The 7,413-nt window shown below is 41.4% G+C and overlaps 1 long non-coding RNA gene across 1 annotated transcript in view; it reads right to left on the bottom strand.

Annotated features, from left to right (window-relative positions):
* Positions 1 to 2,034: 2,034 nt before the first annotated feature.
* LOC122550802 overlaps positions 2,035 to 7,413 on the bottom strand; it is an 18,406-nt gene continuing 13,027 nt past the window's right edge. Inside the window, exon 3 of the long non-coding RNA XR_006311948.1 lies at positions 2,035 to 2,379. This is a non-coding gene — a long non-coding RNA (uncharacterized LOC122550802). The remainder of the gene's footprint in view (positions 2,380 to 7,413) is intronic.

The following is a 7,413-nucleotide window of genomic DNA, read 5'->3' as shown; positions in this document are numbered from 1 at the left end:
GCACCTCACATTTATCAAAATTAAATTCCATCTCCACTTATCAGTCCATTGGCTCATCTGATCAAGATCCTGTTCTGAGGTAACCTTCTTTGCGGTCCACTATACCTCCAAATTTGGTGTCATCAGCAAAGTTACTAACCAAATCTCTTATACTCACTTCCAAATCATTTATATAAATGATGAGAAATAGTGGACCCAGCACCAATCCTTGTGGCACTCCACTGGTCCCAGGCCTTCAGCCTGAAAAACAACCTTCTGTCTTCTACCTTAGCCAGTTCTCTATCCAATTGCTCACCAGTCTGCCAAATGGAACCTTGTCAAATGCCTTACTGAAATCCATATAGATTACATCTGCCGCTCTGCCCTCCTCAATCCTCTTTGTTACTTCTTCAAAAAACTCAATCAAGTTTGTGAGGCATGATTTCCCATGCACAAAGACACATTAACTATCCCTAATCAGTCCTTGCCTTTCCAAATACGTGTACATCCTGTCCCTCAGGATTCTCTCCAACAACTTGCCCACCATTGATGTCAGGCTCACTATAGTTCCCTGGCTTGTTCTTACCACCTTTATTAAACATTGGCACCACGTTAGCCAACCTCCAGTCTTCTGGCACCTCACCTGTGACTATCGATGATACAAATATCTCAGGAAGAGGCCCAGCAATACTTCCCTAGATTCCCAAAGATTAGGTCCTTGGGATTTATCCACTTTTATGCTTTTCAAGACATCCAGCACTTCCTGCTCTGTAATGTGGACATTTTTCAAGATGTCACCATCTACTTCCCTATATTCTATATTTTCCATGTCCTTTTCCCACAGTAAATACTGATGCAATATACTCGTTTAGTATCTGCCCCATCTCCTGCGGCTCCACACAAAGGCCACCTGGCTGATCTTTGAGGAGCCCTATTCTCTCCCTAGTTACCTTTTTGTCCATAATGTATTTGTGAAAACAGATGAAGGGAATATTCAATAACATCTCAGATGTATGCAAAATGTTGGTTAGGTATTCTGCACTCTTGCTTCAAGTGGTACGGTATTGTTAAAATTTCTTCCCTTTTCATAGAACATTTTTTTTCCTCCTCCATATCCAAAAGGATAGGCACAAATACTATCCTTGCCACTGGCATCTACATCCCATGAAAGAATAAGACTGTATTGGAAAGTTATTCATAATCTGTGTATGCTGAAGTTGTTTTAAATATACAAATGTGAAAAAAATCAAAACAACACATTCATGTCTTTATTTCACGGAGAAAAATAACCCACAATTGAGTAACACAAATTGGGAAAAAAAGTTCACTCATTAAATAAACAGAACTATACTCAAAATCTCAATAATCCAATCTATTCAAGATTGTAAATGCTGGTTTTCATTGCATTGAAGGAATATTTTTCCCACAAACTACTGGTTCAGTCCTGTGATACCAGGCTTCACGGCTGCTACACGTTCCAGTCTCAACTGTACCTATAAAGAGATAAAAGCTTAATTTGCTTTAGTTGTTGAACTGCACTAATTTACAAGATCACATTCATGTAACGATGCTCGGAGTAAGACTATTCCATGTTACATTAGTATTCTTCAGCTTTTCGGATAGAGAGCTAAGATCATCTGCTACAGTGGTAGCATCCCAACCTCTGGGCCAGAAGCTTCAGGTTCAAGTCTCTTGGTAAGCTGCAATACTTCATCGATACATGTGGACCAATGCAATGGAAGTTCTTGGCTCAATTCTCAAATGAGGATAGGAGAAAAGACAGACTACAAAGAGTATTGGAAAAATCTAATAGGTTGATAACCAAGACAAGTCATGGCAATTCTACAGGCATGGCTGTAGAACTATAATAAATAATGAAAAGTAATTTACACAAGACTTGAGATTTTGGGGAAGATTTGTAGCTTGGGTTATGGATCAGGTTGTAAATTTGTTCGCAGATGTTTTGTCACCATGCTTGGCAACATCATCAGTGAGCCTCTGGAGAAGCATTGGTGTTCCATCCCACTTGCTATTTATCTGTCTTGGTTTGTTGTGGTGGGTGATATCATTTCCGATTCTGTTTCTGAGAGGTTGGTAAATGGGGTAAATCTATGTGTTTATTAATGGAGTTCGGGGTTGAATGTCAGGCCTTACAGAGTATTTTGTATAAGACGGTTTGTATATATCCTGCTGGTTGTTGGTATGGAGTCTTTTAAATTCATCAGGAGCTGTTTCAGTGTGATGGTAGGTTTGTGGGCTACCATGATGCAGAGGGGCTGGAGTAATCTGGTTGTCATCTCTGAGATGTCTTTGATGTATGGCAGGGTGGCTAGAGTCTCTGGGTGTGTTATGTCTTCTTGTTTAGGTCTGTTGTGTGGGAATTGATGGACCTCACATTACCTGAAAGAAAGAAAAGCAAATAGAGAAGTGGCATTAGTTGACAGGCAGGTTTTGCTAACATGTTGACAGATGTTTGAAGCGTTTACATCTATTAGAGGGGAGATGGAGTCTTAAGCCTGTTCTAATGAACAGTTATACTGTGATTTAAAACATTAATTTTGTTTCTTTCTCCACAGATGTTGCCAGGCTTGCTGCTAAAATTCTCTAGCATTTAGAGTCAGAGGTCTACAGCATGGAAACAGGTCCTTTGGCCCAACTTACCCACGTCGCCAAGTTTGCACAATTGAACTAGTCCTATATGCCTGCATTTGGTCCATTTCCCTCCATACCTATTCATCCATTTGCCTATCTAAGTGTTTCTTAAATGATAAAATTCTACTTGCTTCCATCACTACCTCTTGCAGCCCGTTCCTGACAACCACCACTATTTGTTTGAAAGGAAGTGCCCCCCCTGCCCCCCCAAGACACTTTCATATCTCTCTCCTGTCAACTTAAAGGTATGCCCTCTAGTTTTAGACTTGCCTACCATGAGGAAAAACTGTTGGCTATCTACCTTATCTATGCCTCTCATGATTTTATAGACCTCTATATGGTTACCCCTCCAGGGAAAAAAGTCCAAGCCTATCCAACCTCTCCTCATAACTCAAACCTTGCAGTGCAGGTAGCATTCTAGTAAATCTTTTCTGTACTCTTTCTATAATAGGGCGACCAGAACTTGTTTTGGTTTAAGTGATAGATAAGGAAGAACTATAGCTTGTACAGTATCACCACAGTTTATAAACCAGAATACTCCGAGTCAAGTTCCCCTCTTGGGCTTGTTAGCAATGGAAGACCCCAGCCACTGGCACAGACAAGCCAGCATGCATTAATACTGGTCCCCAGCCTGGATAAATTGGAAGGACATCTAGCTCCAAAAACATCCACCAAATCTAAATAGGATGGTGGATGTTGAAGTGTGATCAACTAGCATCTTAACGACAAATATTACCTCCAAAAAAAGGACAAGTTAAAAAGACAGGTGTTAATTGAGAAGCAAAAATAAGCTAACACATTGGCAGACATTCCTGCTGCTCTTTACAATTATTGTTGGATCTTTTACATCTGTACGAGGGTAGATGGAGTCTTAAATAAATAGTTGGCACCTGGAACTCCTTTAGTACACACAGGAGTATCAGCCTAGATTTATGCACACAATTCCTCAAAGAAGAGCTTGAGTTCACAACCTTCTAGCTCTGGCAAGAATGCTAACAATTCAGTAATCATTAAGGCTGTAGTATAGAGCCACCACTCCACCCAACTGCAGAAAGGAAATGGATTCACAGAATGATACAATACTGACAGAGATAACTCATTCCATTCTGGCTGTACCAGATAGGAAGTTTGACGATTCAGAATGGAGTAGGAATAATTAACATATAGTATTGTTCTCATGAGGATTGAGGAGTAAACTAAGAAAAGGAATGGAATTTCTAAGAATTGTGCAGTTCTCCTTCCTGAAGCAGGTGTGAAACTTGAAAGGGTTCAGAAAAGATTTACAAGGACGTTGCCAAGGTTGGAGGTTTTGAACTATAGGGAGAGGTTGAACAGGTTGGGGCTGTTTTCCCTGGAGCGTTGGAGGCTGAGGAGTGACCTTATAGAGGTTTATAAATCATGAGGGGCATGGATAGGATAAATAGACAAAGTCTCTTCCCTGGAGTGGGGGAGTCTAGGTTTAGGGCAAGAGAGGGAAGATATAAAAGAGACCTAAGGGGCAACGTTTTCACACAGAGGGTGGTACGTGTATGGAATGAGCTGCCAGAGGAAGTGGTGGAGGCTAATACAATTGCAACATTTAAAAGGCATCTTTTAAGGAAGGGTTTGGAGGGATATGGGCTGGGTGCTGGCAGGTGGGACTAGATTGGGTTGGGATATCTGGTTGGCATGGACGAGTTGGATCGAAGGGTCTGTTTCCATGCTGTACATCTCTATGACTCTCTGATTCTAAATGGCAGCAGAAGTAAAGCTTTTGCTAGATGTAGTCCTGAGTAACTAAGTAATCAGGAGATATACTAAATATTGGGCAGTCAATGTTTAATGTCCAAACTGAGAAGAAAGATAAATTAGAATGACAGTTATTTTTTACAAAAGTGAGCAAGATTGCTGAAGTTAAGTAACTGTAAAGGTGAACAAATGTATTCCCATTTATAAAAGTCTACTTCAAGTTTTAATAATATGAAGAAATAACAAGCTTACACCTACAGCTGTTTTGAAATATGTCAGTCTTGTGAAAAATTTATAAGCCACTTTGTTTTTCATCTGAGCAAACATCAAAAAAAAGTTAGTCAAGTTGAATTGCTAAGCTCTAAGACCCAATGGATATGGCCATCAATAAACAGTGATCAAAGCAATATGCTGTTTAAACACAGAATTCTATAATCCCTGTAGGACTTAATATGGAATTACAGAAGGTGATTGAATAGTGGGAATGTCACTGAACTAGTTATCCAGAGATGCAGGTGGTCTCCTGTGTTCAAATCCCAGCCATGGCAGATGGTTGAATTTGAATTAAAACAAATAATCTGGAGTTAAAAGTCTAATGATGTCCATGAAACCATTCTGGATGCTGTAAAAACTCATCTGATTTTCTAAGTGGCCTTTAGGGAAGGAAATTTGCTGTTCTTACCTGTTTTGGTCTAAATGCATCAGACCCTAAGCAATGTGGTTAACTCTTAACTGCCTCTGAAATGGCCGAGCAAGCCAGTTGGTTGTATAAAAAGAGATTAAAAAACAGGAAATGGGATAGACAATTGAACACTGAACAATAGCACCAGAAACAAAAACAGCAACAGCGTGACAATCGTACTCATGGAATTATATCCTAGAGACCTTGTCCTAGACACCATCACCAACAGGATAGACCCAGAGGTGGCATAGCCACATGTCATGAGGGTGTTGTCTTGTAATCATCAACATTGAGTCTGGATCCTATGAATTCTCACGGCATCAGTTCAAACATGGAAAAGGAAACATGCTAATTACCATGTGTCACCAGCACTTGGCTGATGAAGCAGTACTTATCCATGTTGAGCACCATTTGAAGGAAGCACAGTGGTGGTAAAGACACACATTTGTACTCTGGATTGGGGACTTCAATATCCATCACCAATACTGGCTCAGCACCACCAATACTGATTGAGCTGGTTGAATCCTAAAGCATATAGCTGCTTGATCAGGTCTACATCAGATAGTACAGAAACATCCTCAATACTGCCTGCTGCAGAGCTATACATCCATGACAGTATTAGTCAGAGAGGTTACTGTACAGTCCTTGTAGAATTGAAATCCAATATTCACATTAAGGATACCTATCATCATGTTCTGTGGAACTACCACTGCAGAAAGGGACAGATTTTGAAAAGACCCAGACCCACAACTGAGCTTTAATGAGACAATATGGGCCTTTAGTAGAAGCAGAACTGTACTCCAACAAAATGTGCAACCTAAGGCCCAGCATATCCCCCATTTTCGCATTATTATCAAACAGGAGATGGTTCAACAAAGAGCGCAGGAGGGCATGTCAGGAACAAAACAAGACATATGCAAAGATGAGGCATCAACCTGGTGAAGCTACAAAACAGGACTACCTGCATGCCAAACAGCATAAGCACAAGTGATAGAACTAAATGATTCCAAACTGGACAGATCAGATCCAAGCTCTGCAGTTCTACCACATTCAGTTGTATAAAAACAGTTGTGTCAATTAAATAACTCACTGGAGGAGAATGCTCCAGAAATATCTCCATCCTTGATGATGGGGGGGGGGGGGGATCAGCACATAAACGGTATACAGCGGTTGGACCAATCTTCAACCAGAACTGTCAGTACATGATCCATCTCAGCCTTTTTCAGACATCCCACGATCACTTCCATGTAGAAGGACAAGGGCAGCAGGTGGAAAGGAGCACCACCACCTGCAGCTTGGTGTTCGGTCAAAATAATAGACTTGTTCCAAATCTTGTTGTGAACCCCCGCTCCCCTCCCCCTCCAAAAGCTATTCTAGTACAGCTGCAACACTCTCATCTACATGGCAAAATCGCCTAAGTATGACCAGTATGTGAAAAAAAAGGACAATTCTAGTCCAGCCAGATACAGCTTGGTTAATTTACTCTCGATAATCAGTAAAATATGATGGATGTCATTAACAGTTTTACCAAGCAGCAGTTGCTCAGCAACAACTTCCTCAGTGATACCCATCCCAGGGCTTCTTACATAAAACATAGAACAATACAGCACAGAACAGGCCCTTCGGCCCACGATGTTGTGCCGAACATTTGTCCTAGCTTAAGCACCTATCCATGTACCTATCCAATTGCCGCTTAAAGGTCACCAAAGATTCTGACTCTACCACTCCCACAGGCAGCGCATTCCATGCCCCCACCACTCTCTGGGTAAAGAACCCACCCCTGACATCTCCCCTATACCTTCCACTCTTCACCTTAAATATATGTCCCCTTGTAACACTCTGTTGTACCCGGGGAAAAAGTACAACAGAGTGTTACAAGGGGACATAAATTTAAAGTGAAGGGTGGAAGGTATAGGGGAGATGTCAGGGGTAGGTTCTTTACCCAGAGAGTGGTGGGGGCATGGAATGCACTGCCCGTGGGAGTGGTAGAGTCGGAATCATTGGCGACCTTTAAGCGGCATTTGGATAGGTACATGGATGGGTACTTAATCTAGGTTAGAAGTTCGGCACAACATCGTGGGCCAAAGGGCCTGTTCTGTGCTGTATTGTGCTATGTTCTATGTTCTAAGGTGGGTAAACTTGCAGCATTGCTTGGTACCTGCGACTTCAATGTTGTGGCCATTTCAGAGACATGGATAGGGACAGGAATGGTTGTTGCAGTTTCCAGGATTCAGATGTTTCAGTAAGAAGAGAGAAGATGGTAAAAGAGGGGGAGGTGTGGCATGTTAGTCAAGGACAATATTACAGTTGCAGAAAGGACGTTTGCGGATTTGTCTACTTATGCAGTTTGGGCTGAGGTTAGAAACAGGAAA

This window comes from Chiloscyllium plagiosum, chromosome 6 (genome assembly GCF_004010195.1).
Source record: "Chiloscyllium plagiosum isolate BGI_BamShark_2017 chromosome 6, ASM401019v2, whole genome shotgun sequence".
Lineage (NCBI taxonomy): Eukaryota > Metazoa > Chordata > Chondrichthyes > Orectolobiformes > Hemiscylliidae > Chiloscyllium > Chiloscyllium plagiosum.
The sequence above is the reverse complement of the archived record's forward strand: the minus strand, read 5'-3'. Positions and strand labels throughout refer to the sequence as shown.